Genomic DNA, 13,942 nt, shown 5'->3' with positions numbered 1-13,942 from the left:
AAGGATAAATGTGTTAAAGTTACAATGTAACAAGATAGAACAGAATTGATTTTCAGAACATACTTAAAATCTTTTGATGCTGGACCTCAATTGTCAAATGAAATAGTAAAGAAAAAATCTAATTAGCTCTATAAATAAGAAGCAAGTAAAACATTTCCTAATGATTCCAAATTCAGGGCAAAGGACCTTCTAAGTCCTCCTAAGGTTCATATTCTCATGGATGCAGGCATTTTACATGTTTTTGCTCTTCCTATTGACAGTCAGAATATAAAATGATCCAAATTAGGAATAACCAGGAAGGGCAGCCTACCTGAGAATTCTCTAGGATACATTCAAATGAAAAGTTTCTAAGCCATGGTGAAGCCTTTGGGACTTCACTTCAAAATTGTTCACTGAATCTTTTTCTGAATCTAGTCCTCTTATTAATATTTAGCAACATTTTTCTCTTACCTTTGCTGGTAGCTCTAGAAACACACATATCCACTAAATTCGAACAACTCAAGAGAACAATGTTACTTGGCTACATAAGAGAGTTTTAACTTTGGCCTCAAATTTAGCTCTTGGAAAACAGCAAGTGTTAAGTACTCAGTCTTGTCCATTTTTAAAATTGAGTGATTGAGACACAAAAAAGTCATATGGTTTCTCTTCCTGTGCTGTCCAATATCATGGACACTGGTTAAATGTGGTTAAATGTGACTACTTAAAACTAATATTTCAGTTCCTCAATTTCACTAGCCACATTTTCTATGTTCAACAGTCACACGTGGTAAGTGGCTACCACACTGAATGGAAACAGAACACATCCATCATCACGGGAAGTTCTAATGGACACTAAGCACTTCCATGGTAGTCAAAGAAATCTGAGGTTGTCACTCAAGCCCTCTCTCCTTTCAGATTTCTTAGTTAGCATTTCATTTAAATCATACTATTGATTAGGTACTTCCTACATTTCATCTCCATTGAATTTTCAGGGCTGCCCTATAAGACAGATGATACATTCTCATTTTATAGATGAGGCAACTGGAGTTGAGGAAAGTTAAACAAATTGCCCAAGGTCAAATCCCTAGCACTCAATCCAGATCTGCCTACCTCAGGGCTCCTACTTTATGCACAATGCTTTATGGGTTCTGGAGTTTGTACTTACTGGTCAAGATATTTCAGAGACACAAGACAAGGAGGCAAACCCACCCAAATGCCCTTCACATTGAGACAGGGTGAGAAAGTAGAAAAGAAATTGACATGGTCTAAGAGTCACCTCTGTGCCAGGAACTATGCCAGGTATGTTGTCTCAATCTTCACAAAAAGCTCATACAATGTATATAAATAACAGACAGGGAAAGTGATGGTCATTGAACCAAAGTAATAAATTGGCTTATTTATTGAAGAGGATGAAACATCCTCTCCTGAGGTCATATCTGCTTCTGATATGTGGCATTTCCTTTCTCTCCTGTGGGATGTTCCTATCTGATTTGAGGTAGAGATCCCGCGTGGCTACAGCAGGATAAAGCACAGAGAAGCTTTATGGCTATCACCACCTTGTGGCAACGTTGGCCACTGCACATACTCCCTTCCCCTGAAAAGAAGTGTAGGTAGGTAATGAGAATACCTCTCACCTCTGGTTGAGATGCCTGGAAGTGATGGGAAGTATCAAGATGGAACCTGAAAAGTGAGTCCAGATAGTAACCAATATAAGAAAACCTAAGCCAAATAGTATTAGAAGGCAGAACAGGAGAGACAACCAGGGAGAAAGAGAGATAAACAAGTACATTAGAATTTGTAAATAGGCAGTGATCTAAATGGATCTCAGAATCAGGGGTCAAGGGTTGGTGGGCTCTTTATATGCTTCAGCGCACATAGATGTGGCCATGATTAGATCTGGTATTGAGGGGCTCAAGAAGAAAGAAGCAAATTTGGGATTTGGTGCCTAGCAAATGGGTTGGGTTTTTTTGTTGTTCAATGAAATTAAAAAATGAAACAAAATAAAGTAAAATAATTAGGACATTTTAGGGATTTTTTTTCTTTATATTTTTTCATAAATAACTACAATTACAGAATTATCTTTCTTCCCCTCAAGATTATCTTTTGATTTTAAAATACTTATTTTAAATGAAATACCATCAATAGTACGTGCTAGGTTGTTCATTTTGATGCCCTTACTAACTTATCAAAATTAAATACTGGCAACCTTGTGTTGGTTCAAAAAGATGTGTGTTTGTGTGTGTGTGTGTGTGTGTGTGTGTGTGTGTGTGTGTGAGAACTATTACTGGTTTGTGAAGGCCAAGTCTAGGAACCACTCTGCTATAGGACAATTAATGAGAAAGCTAAACTCAGACTCCATCTGTTTAGGTCCTCCACATGTTGCAGTTTATACTGAATCCTGAACCTTTTAAAGAGTTATCTTTTAATCAGTGTGTCACATTTTATGAGGGAAGCTGAAAGTTTTAAGACAAAAGATGCTGTGAGAGTCAGGTGATAGGTCAAGTGTCTTTTTCTCACCATCCAACCCAATTCCAATTTCTGAAATTATACTCACCTCCTTTGTTTGTTGGGGCTTCTAAGCTGTGCACATCACAAACAACAGAATAGATACAAAAGAAAATAAACATACAAAACAGTTAAAGGCAGCTGCCTTAGGTGATACACAGTACTAAGGGGCAGACATGGTTTTCCCATGAAACAACCCATCAAAATGTGTGGTGCTGGAGTAAGCATATCTCTGAAGTATTTACTGTTCTGGAGCAGAAGGAAATTTTCTATAAAAGTATCATTATGTGGAAAGAGGTCTGCTGGTCATCTAACTGCTTTTGAATCATACAACAATACTGGTAGATTTTGATTTATACCACAAATAGAATCTGATCTAAAGAGCTTATTTTAAATTTTGCTGTGCAGACAACAAGCAGAGCAAACCAAACTGTCAAGTGTTTTCTTTGCAAATATATTCTAAAACAAGGAAGGGGTATATTAATAATTTGCTTGCAATTTGCAAAACAATTTGCATGACAGATTGTAATTTGCACAAAAAAATTAGGCAATGACCTGAAAGACTTTACTCTTCCCATCAACTCTTTTGTTCCCCACTCACCCCTGACACTGTGACAAAGGCTTGTTGCATAGATGCTTACTACTTTCTGGGAGTCTGAAAAGCACATAAGGGGGCAATACATTTAGAAAAACTGAGGCTGGGGCTGAGTAAAGGCTGTTGCAAAAAGTCTTCATTCTGACATCATGGGCTTTAAGAAACATGCCATTGTCAGATAGGATCCAGCTGAACAACTGATCCACAATCAACAACTCTGCTGTTAGAAGGGACATTAACTGAGGAAGGCTGTGGTTTCAACAGAGGAAACATTAACTGGCAGTGGAGAAAAAGGAAGATCTATTCCCGAATCTGCCAGCAACTGGTCACTTTAGGCAAGTCATTATTATTCATTTCTTAAAGGGTACTTTTGGAGAAAAAGGATCTGAGGTAGATTATGTGGACAACCTAGCTAAGACATAAAGGTCAATTAAGTAAGAAGACACAGGGACATTGCTTAACTTCTCCAAGCTTCCATTTACTGTCTTCTAAAAAAGGCAGATGAGTTTATCAGTGGTTGTGGAATTTTATTCTGTGGCTTCGTGGCTGGCTGTAGCATCAGAATAACCTGGGATCTTCTTCATTATACAGATTCTTGGGGATCTAAACTTCTTAGATTTAGAAGTCTAAAAAAGGCAGATGAGTTTATCAGTGGTTGTGGAATTTTATTCTGTGGCTTCGTGGCTGGCTGTAGCATCAGAATAGCCTAGGATCTTCTTCATTATACAGATTCTTGGGGATCTAAACTTCTTAGATTTAGAAGAAGTTCTAAATTTCTTCTAAAATTCTGTCTTAGTAAGTATGAGGAGGAGCTGTAGAACTCGAATTGTTACAGGCAATGATTCAGACACACAATCAAAAGTGGGAGTAGTTTTAGTAATAATAATAATGATAATAATAAAAATAATAACAATAACAATAGTTAGCTTTCTAGGGCATTGACTATGTGCCAGAGGCCCTAATAAAGTAACATACACATATATATCTCTTCAAATATGACCTTTCTAATTCCATGTTTTTATGACTCCATATACCTCCCCATTCATATTTTGCCTGGCAAATATTTATTAAGGGCAAGATTATATTTTTTTGAGAAAGTCTCCCAGCCAGCCCATACATTACAATTAACAAACACTTAATAAGTGTTGGTTAAAATTCAGAGAATCAGCCTAACATCTCTTTTTCTTGTGATCCAGTCCAAGTCAACTCTGGGGAGAATGAGTCTGTTATACTGGGAAGTTGCCCTTTATCTGTAGACTTGCTAAAAGTTGTGGTCTGTCAAAGCTATTTGTTACAAGAAGGAGAACAAAAAAGGTATAGAGTTCTTTATCAGGTCTCTGGTTAAGATTATCTTAAGCTAGGAGTGAACATTGGGGGCCCCTCAGAAGAGCATCCAGCTAGTAGTTCCTCCCCACACAATACCCTATGAAAATCTACTTCTGATTTCCATCTGTTTTTCTCCAGGGCTATTCCTCTCGTATCAGGTAAAAAGGCTCATTCTTAAAAGGGAATAAAAACTCAGAACAATACATATAGTCCAGGTTCTACTGTTCACTTTGAAAATAAAAAGATTATATACATGAAAAATGACCACCTGCCTGGGTATGGGAACTGCTGCTAATGACTACTTAATCAAGCACACACTTCTTTCTACACATGTGGAGTCGTTTCTTCCTCTTCCTTTTCCTCTTCTTCCCCTTTTTCTTCTTCTTCATCTTCCTCCCTCTCTCTCCTTCTTCTTTTCCCCACCATCAGCATTTTCTCAAAGGAAAGGTGGCCTCCTCCCACATGGGCTACTATTTTAAGCTTTATAAGCAATTGGTTTCCAGTATTTATCAGAAAGGAGAATCTAAGATGCAATATATTATATAAGCTTTTGAAACTCTAGTCAAGGATTAAACAGAAAGATGTAAAACTAGAATACATTCATACTGGAACCCACACTGTACCCTAGAATTGCTTTGATGGAATGTATTCTGACATCATTTCATTGCTCTCTGCCAAATACAGTTGAGGAAACCCATCACAATATCTGCTGCAAGGATGTGATTAAATATTCATCACAATGATGGTGTTTTCTCAGGGAGGATTCTTGGAGAAATTGTCCCTCTGTGTATTTTTCCTCAATGCTGTTGTTTATGAGCTGATAGGCAATCGAGATCTTCCTAATAAAGCAGAAAATTCTCTTTGTGAAAAAAAATCATTCTGTAAAACAGGTTTTATTGTCATCATTACCAGTTGACAGATGAGGAAGTGAAGATTATAAAAAAAAAAACTTCCTCATAATTATTAAGCTAGTAAATAGTGGAAATAGGGGCATCTAGATGGCTCAGTTGGTTAAGCGTCCAACTCTTGGTTTCTGCTCAGGTCATGATCTGATCTCATGGGTCATATGATCTAGCTCCCCAACCGGATCTATGCTCACTCTGCTTGAAGATTCTCTCACTCTGCCCCTCACCTCCACTGGAGCACAGACATGCACACACGCACATGCTCTCTCTCAAATAAATAAATTAAATAAATAAATAAATAAATAAATCTTTTAGATAGATAGGTAGAGGGACTAGCATTCAAAGTCAACATTTTCCAAATTCACAACCATTATTCTCAAAAGTTACACTGCACTTCTAAAATACAACCCATATTTCAGTATCACTAATACTTCATCTTTGTAAACCTCACTTTGCTTATCTATAAAATAGGGAGACATGACTAAACGAACTCCAAAATATATTCCTGTTTGGATATTATGATAAATTTTTAATAATTGTTCAGGAATGTGAACTTCAAGTTTCTCTGCATCATCATCACCATCTTCCTCATAACCTCCATCACTATTACTTACTGAGCACATAGTATGGGTTCATCATTGTGTAGAGTTTTACTTCTCTCACATACCTTGTGAGCTAGGTACTACTCATTTCACTATTGTAAAGATGAGGTAAGAGATTAAAGAGGTAAAACAATTGACCAAATCCACATAATTAGTAAGTGATGAAGATAATGTAAAACACCAAAGAGTCTATTGAGTTTCTTAGCTAGATACCAGGGAAGTCCTAAGACTTACACAAATAAATATTCTCAAGATATTTTAGATAGGGAGGGGAGGCTTCTTAATGCCCAAACTTGAGCATCAGATAAGCAAATGTTCTGGTAAGTATCTAGGTAAAGTTTTAAAGGATATATTCCCATCATGTTACTGGAAATTAAAGCATTTCCTTTAAGGCTTCAGAGGTGGATCCTTATTAATTTGGAACTTACATAAAATCCAAATTTACATAACTCTTATTGGTACTATGTATATGCCTATTTATGGATGTCCAATAGAGGTTTCTTTCATTTAACCAATATTTATTGAATTCCTAATATATGCCAGGCACTATTCTAGGTATCAGTGACAAATTATAAACAAAAAACAAAAATCCCCATTGTCACAGAGATTACAATCTAGTGGTAGGAGAGATAGTCCATTAAAAATGGGCAGAAATTTGGGATGCCTGGGTGGCTCAGCAGTTGAGCATCTGCCTTTGCCTCAGAACGTGATTTCAGAGTCCCGGGATGGAGTCCCATATTGGGCTTCCTGCATGGAGCCTGCTTCTCCCTCTGCCTATGTCTCTGCCTCTCTCTCTCTCTCTCTCTCTCTCTCTGTCTCTCATGAATAAATAAATAAAATCTTTTAAAAAATGGGCAGAAACTATAATATTACTACCCTTAGAGAACTTACTTCTAGTGGTGAAGAAAAAGATACTAAAAAAATATATAAAATAATGTCAGATTTTAGTAAGTATTATATAGAAAGCCAATACTGGAAAGGAGGCAGGGCATACTGGTGAGGAAATGGTAGCTGATAAATTTTAATTAAAAGCGACCAATCTGAGACTGGCTTTCTTAATTTGTTCATTTGCTGAGTTTATAACATTAGTTTAAACCCTTGGGAAATATATTAAATTTTACTCACTTCTCATGCTGATTTTTGTCAATTCAAAACAATTCTGCATGAAATGCATTAAGTTAATTTCCAAAAGAATGTAGTTAAGGGGAAAAAAGGCAATATAATAGCATTTTGCTCTGGGAGATTGAACAATAATGTGCGATATGAATTGGACCACAGAGTGTATTCTTTAATGAAAGACACCAGAGAAAGGAGACATAACAAATCTATTTTCAGATTCAGTTGACATGGACTGTTGCTTCTCCCTAATTTGTAGTAGAACACACATCATCTCTGTTGGATTGGATATGACAAAATTTGGGGAAACAAAATAGAAATCATCATTTTGTGTGAAAATTGGAATCAAGTTACATTGTCATCAGGCAATATGAAGTCCTGAGAAATTATTTTTCAAGTATCTTAGTCAAATATCATAATGTAAATAAGTGAGACATTTGCATTATAACTATTTTATTTCTTTATTTGATGAATTAATTCATAGGCAAGTTATTCTTACATGTTTACTTCAATACACTTATTTTGAAGAATATGATGCTCTTAGAATGAATTATGTTTACTTAGCTGAAATTAAAATACACTGAAAAAATCTAAAATTCAGTATATTCTTGAGATTTAAGAGAAAAATATCAATTTTCTAGCTGTCATAAGCTGATATTTAAAGGCAGAGAAAGAAAAGGAGTATAAAATCATTCATTTTGATTCCTTATCTTTTGAGAGTGAAATTAAAATGAAATCATTAGAGGTGCAACAATTTTTATTTCACTGTATGATTTTATCTTTATTTTACTCTACTATTCATGATTATTCAATTTCCTTGAATAAGAGTTTGCTGTAGCACTTGAATTATACAAAGTCACATGAGTTGTATGTCAAAATGACATATCTTTAAATTGGAGTACACATGCAAATGCAGAAAAATGAAACAAACTAGCAACAAAACAAGAAATGGAAGGCAAGGGGGTGTGGTAGGACAGGAAAAAAATAAACTTTAATATATTTACCTGTATGCAGCTATTGTGCTGTATGACTATTTTCTAGTCATACAGCACAGACTGTTCTAAATATTAGTCTGGATGTCCTGACCTCACTGAGGAAACTTTGAATCATATCTTAAGCTATTTTGATAATCAATAAATTCATTAAGATTCTGAGAGATGGAGCTTTTAGCATTGTGTTCTTTTAATGATTCCAGTAAACAGAAAATTTGTAATCAAGTATAAACATTATATAAAATTGCATATTTCTTCCAACTGTAGCCTTTCATTAATGTACAGATTGCATTATTCATAACATATGGATAAACCTAATAAATATATGATCTTACACTTGCATACTTAGTGTTTTAACCAGTGATACTGGTGGCTGCACAAAGCAAATAAAAGGAAAAGATGGCTTTCTTTTTCATAATAAAAATAAACCATAAAATCAGCCATAAAGGAAATTCATGATCTTCTAGCTCTAAACAGCATTGTATTCTACATATCTCTGTCATTTTTAAATATTTAATATTTTTGTAATATTAAATTTGAGAGGTACTTACCAAAATTTAATTCTCATTTGCCAGTCAATAAAAAGCTGAATATATGATATACTTAGCTTAGGAGGACATCAAGGCTAAGTAACATCCTTCTAGTTTTTCCAACTACATAATAACATTTAAATCAACTGCATGTATATTATGTTATTGTGATGGCTTCCTACGTATACAAATATCTATCTAATCAAATTACACATAAATAAATCAACGTTCTCAAACCTGTTATTTTCCTTCAGTATATTCTAGGACTTAAGCTTACAAATTTTTGGATTGCAGTTTTTTTTTTTTTATCTCATTTCACACAGAGAAGAAAACTGTCACTTAGGAGAATGTGATTAAAATATGAGTCAAGAAAATCTATTCATACACATCAGGGAAACTTGTGTCATTAGCTTACAATTTCAATGGGAATAAATCATGGTTTTGTTATCTAGGTCCAACTGTGCTATCAAAGAGGCACTTCCCTAAAAGTCAAAGCAGATCTTTATGCCCATAGAAACTCACAGACACATACTCAAACATACAAAATAAATCACATTCATTATATCCCTATAGATTGTTTCCAATTTTGATAAAAAGTATTTATTTTATTTTCCTATTTGATTAATTTTGATCAAGCACAAATGAGGCATGGTAGTTGCCTAAAAATAAAACAGAGAGCGAGCTAGGCTTGGTTCCTATTCTTGTAGAATCAAATGGATGCAGAAAATGTCCTTGTTTCCTACGGGGAAAAAAATCATAAACAATTAGATGATATCTAAAATACTAAAATGTATCTAGTGTCCACCACACGCCTATATATGAACTATTTTAACCATCATAGCAATTTCACAAGTTATGTTTCATTAGTATCTCCTGTATGTAAATGAGGAAACTAAGGCACAAGGAATTTCTATGACTTCTCCCAAACTAGTGACTAGAGTAGCTGGGATGGGAATCTACCTTAGGTGGTCTTGCTCCAGGCCCCATGCTCTCAAACACTGCATGAACTTTGGTAACAGACCTTGTGAGCACAGTGCCACCAATCCACATTTGACAAGTAACCTTGGATGCAGAGTTCAAAAATGTAATGTCTGCAAGTGGTCCAATTTTCTCTTCCCGTTTGCATGCTTTCCCTCTCCAACCTCTCTCTCCCAAAAATCTAGATTCTTGATGTTAGATGACTTTAATGGGTCACTCTCAGAGGAAATTGCTATTATTGTTTTGTTGTTGTTGAAGGAGAAAAATAGAATTTTAAGATACTCCTGGTTATCTCCACAATTTCAAAACCTCAACTACTGACTCTGGATCTAAGCTGGATCTAAAATTAAGTCCTAATGTATACATCCCTCTACTTTCCTATCCTTCTCTGTTATTGAACACACATCATCCACAAAAATTCCAAAGAATAACCACAGGAAATTAAAAGAAATATAACAGTAAAAAATAAAGTAATACTAGTCATTACGTTACAGTGTGCACGCATTAACAGAAAAGTTTTAGCTTGCACTTTTCCTAAACATATTAAATATGAACAAACTCAAACACAGAGATAAAATCTAGGAAATTACAAATAACTCACCAGAAAATTTAATATTTAAAATAAAATTGGAAGGAAAATTTCAGGAGTCTTTCGTTTCTACACTTCTGATCAAAGGGACTTCACAGTTTTGTTCCAGATTACCTTTTCTAGGATGTTTGTTTAGCAAACAGCCTTGTAAGTTAGACAGTCTCTCCCTCTGGGCAAAGGACAGATTTGTTTCCTGACCAGTGAAATAAAGATAATGTTTTTCTCTGCAGCAAAGGTTATGCAGGTTTGCTAGGAGTCCCTGTTAAAAGCCTGTGGTTTTGCCAAGCTCAAGGTTCCTCAGCTGTGATACAAAGCCACTATATGTGCAGTGTCCATCTGCGCCTGGAATGGCATCATCACCCTGTGGACTTGGGAGGCAAAGCAAACCAATGTGAACATGAAGCTCAACGGTTCTAGTAATAAAGTCATTTATTTCTGATCTAGGAGTCTTATGTCTTTTGCCAACATGTATAAATTTGTGGTAGACTTGCTTAGCTTGCAAGTAGTGTATATATCTCAGATATTCTACTGTTCTTAACACATTCCAATTGAATAGGAGGTACATTGGTTTTGAGTATAGAAAGCTATTTTAGTTATCCTTTATTTAAATCTTCATCTACCTGTTATAATCTTCAGATTACAGAAATGTGAAATCTGAAATGTGAAATAAGCTTGTACTTGAACTTGACAAGAAATGACCCGATGGCAATCATATATGAAATTTTTATCTAGAGAAATTTCCTCAATAGCTGAAGCATACATACATACTCCTTGGTATGAAACCACAAAGACATGGCAGGTCTGATAGACACTACAAAAGACAGTTTCTCAAATTCAACAGAAAAAGATAAAGGCACACACACTCCAATTTCAGAAAAAGTTAACCTCATATTCCCATCTAATTTAACTACCACTCTGAGGCTAGAATCTCAGAATTTCAATTGGTTGGAGAGCAATTTTTCAAATTATTTAAGAATCATTAAAATAATTATTACATACAATATTTTTATAGTTAAGTCCTACAACAACAGAGAAATACACACACCACTGTGCATTACCTATATCTCTCCTCCACTTTGTTTTCCAAAGTACTTAGTACTGCCTACCATCCTTTATATAGCATTTATTTATTTATTTATTTATTTATTTATTTATTTATTATCTGCCTTTCTCCACTAAAGTCAAGCAGTGTGATCACTAGAGCAATAACAGAATATGATACATAGTAGGTACCTAATAAATATTGAGTGAATTAATAAATACATTAAATATATATGCTAATTGATTTTTAAACAAAATTAGGAAACTACTGGAAAGAGTTTTATATTCTGCTTTATAAATTAAAATATTATGAGCCTTTCCCTATGTCATTAAAATATTCTTTCAAGCCATTATTTTTAATGACTATATAAAATTCCATTTTACTCATCTACCATAACTTAAATATTTCCTAATCGGTAGACACTTGGCTTTTGTCCAGTGTTTTGATATTATAAATGATCCTCCTTATACTTCCGTGAATATTAATCTTTGGCTATCCTACTGCTAAGTGTGTACTCTCATTTCAGTGAATGCCTATACATACAATTTTGATGAAAACCAATTGTGCTTTAGACCTGCCCTACTTTAAAAACTTTGGATAAAGTGTAATTATTTCCCTTTTGCAACAGCTAAGTAATTAAACATTTAAATTTAAATTGTTAACTCAAAATTATCTTGGATTTTAAAATTGGAGTTATTTTTTCCCTTTGTTTAAAGTTTTAACTTACTTTCTTTTTGCAAACCTTTGAGAAAGAAAAGAAACTTGAAATTCACTCTGTACTGTGAGAGTTTTGCACGTTATACACTGATCCTCCCAATATTTCTGATTCACACATTATGCTGGAATTAACATGGTCGAAAGTGGGTCTTCCAGTTGAAATACACACACACACCACACACACACACACACATTAAGACAAGCCCAGTAATTTATCATTGTAGTTTTGTCTCTTTTTTTCCACTTTCTGACTATGCCATGGTAGTGATGGAGTGGGGAGTATGAAAGATTGTGCCACTCCACAGGAACCCATGTTCCTGAAATCCATCTCCACATAACAGGCCATCTTGGATTCACCACTTTTGAAATTCAGGTCCTGTTTTCCAAACCTATTATATATTTTTGAGGCATAGTTTAATGGCTATTGAAAGTGCCTCTTATGATTGGGAACTACCAAGTATATACTTGTAACAATGATCCAGAATTTTTTGTGAATGTATTCTTTGGTATGTATGATGGCACATGTGAGAACATACAGTTTGGCCTTCCAGGAAACATAGAGAAAGAGTGGAATGGTGTGATGACTCTAATACTTATAAGATTTCAATGCTTACTTACAAGCTTTGAGAAAAGCCCTTACAAGAAGTTAGGGCTTCTTCATGACAAAGGCCATCATTGGTTGGTCCCTTCTGTTTCCTTGGCCATAGGGTCAAAGTCACTCCAACACACTAAATTTAAGTGTTTCATACTAGTGCTAACTAAATTAATTGGTATATAAACTGGCTGTATGAAGAGCTGAGAACCATGAAAATGACACTTGATATGTCCTATCTTAATACAAGAGAACTGGAATAGGACTCAGTCTAGACCAGGGATTGGCAACACTTTCTCTAAAGAGCCAGATAGTAAATATTTCAGGATTTGAGGGCCATGGGGTCTCTGTCTCAACTATTCAACTGTGTAGCAGCATGAAAACACCCATAAACAATATGTAAACTAACGAGTATGTCTGTGTTTCAATAAAACTTTATTTACAAAAATAGGTGACCCCTTGGATTTGGCCTACAGGCTGTAGCCTGATGACTCTCAGCCTGTATTGGCTTCTATTCTGACGTGGTCACTAAGCACAGGTAAATCACCTAATTACTCTAACCCTTAAATTCACCATCTATAAAAACATTTATAGAATTCTAGATCTTAGGGCAGCCCAGGTGGCTCATGGGTTTAGTGCTGCCATCAGCCCAGGGCCTGATCCTGGAGACCTGGGATCAAGTCCCATGTCAGGCTCCCTTGCATGGAGCCTGCTTCTCCCTCTGCCTGTATCTTTGCCTCTCTCTCTCTCTCTCTCTCTCTCTCTCTCTTTCACTCTCATGAATAAATAAATAAAATCTTAAAAAAAAAGAATTCTAGATCTTAACGGGCTAAAGGCTATAGGCATCTATGTCCACATAAAAAAGACAACCATACATTGACTTCTAAATGGTTCTGCTATAAATCCACATATCCAATCAGAAAAATGTGGTCTGAAACATGTATCTATTAATTTCTAGCTTTATGAACACAGGTAAATTAATTTCTGCCTTTATGTCTAATATTCTTTTCTAAAATTAGGATAATTAAACTACACAAAATTGTTCTAACTGCATATGTAACTGAGAAGTTCAAGTTGAGGTAGCCCCAAGTCACTTAATCTTTCAGTCCACTCATTCATAAGCAAGCATCTCAATGCCCATCTTAAGGTGGTGGAATGTTCCAGATTATCAGCAATATCTCCAAAAGCTGTAAGTAGAATTAGAGTCTTCCTGTATGTGCCCTCACTATAACTAAGTCCTTGCTAGCTCCTACAATGAATATCCTTTTTCATTGATCCAGCTTTTGCTCACACTGTAGATTATCCCTTATCTTCAATTTCCCTACAGCTCTTGTGTATAGTAGAGTGTCATAAATGATCAAGAGGTACCTAGAGTACAATTTAGCATGAGGAATGATGTAAAGTACCAGAGAAGTTGGAGTAGAAGAAGGAGGAGGAGGGGGAAGAGAAGGAAAAGGAGGAGAAAATGGAAGGA

The 13,942-nt window shown here is 35.2% G+C and overlaps 1 protein-coding gene across 4 annotated transcripts in view; it reads right to left on the bottom strand.

Annotated features, from left to right (window-relative positions):
* ZNF385D (zinc finger protein 385D) overlaps positions 1–13,942 on the bottom strand; it is an 877,499-nt gene that overhangs the window by 177,234 nt on the left and 686,323 nt on the right. The window lies entirely within an intron of this gene.

The sequence above is a fragment of the Vulpes lagopus genome, chromosome 19 (genome assembly GCF_018345385.1).
Source record: "Vulpes lagopus strain Blue_001 chromosome 19, ASM1834538v1, whole genome shotgun sequence".
NCBI classification, from domain to species: domain Eukaryota; kingdom Metazoa; phylum Chordata; class Mammalia; order Carnivora; family Canidae; genus Vulpes; species Vulpes lagopus.
The sequence above is the reverse complement of the archived record's forward strand: the minus strand, read 5'-3'. Positions and strand labels throughout refer to the sequence as shown.